Here is a 387-nt window from a genome sequence, read left to right on the forward strand (position 1 = left end):
GAAACGAAGATGGGAAAGGGAGAGAGTTCATTTGACAGGGAAAGGAGTAGCATATTTGTGGTTTCAGAGAGGGGGGGAGGAGGAAGGGGCGAGATGGAAGAGAGGGAGAAGGGAGGGTGGGGGGATCGAAGTGTTGTGGCATCCCTCTTGTCACTGCGATCCCGCCGGAGATAATCTTTTGTTAATGTTGCTAAATTTAGATGCAATTTGAATACTCGTTCAAGGTGGAGGAGTTTGGCGGCGTTGATGCAATTCGCACCTGCCTGATCCCCGCCTGGACGCTGCTTGGTAATGAGGTCCCTGATTCATCTTATTCCCTCCTTGATTTCGCTCTAGGAACAGCACCCTAGCTTGTCGATTTCCCCTCTTCTTGTTCTCGTTATTTTA

The 387-nt window shown here is 49.6% G+C and overlaps 1 protein-coding gene across 1 annotated transcript in view; it reads left to right on the plus strand.

The window, feature by feature from the left end:
* Positions 1–387, plus strand: part of LOC119594151 (POU domain, class 2, transcription factor 2-like) — a gene marked incomplete in the record, with an annotated part of 67,768 nt that overhangs the window by 62,869 nt on the left and 4,512 nt on the right.

This window comes from Penaeus monodon, chromosome 33, assembly GCF_015228065.2.
Source record: "Penaeus monodon isolate SGIC_2016 chromosome 33, NSTDA_Pmon_1, whole genome shotgun sequence".
NCBI lineage: Eukaryota > Metazoa > Arthropoda > Malacostraca > Decapoda > Penaeidae > Penaeus > Penaeus monodon.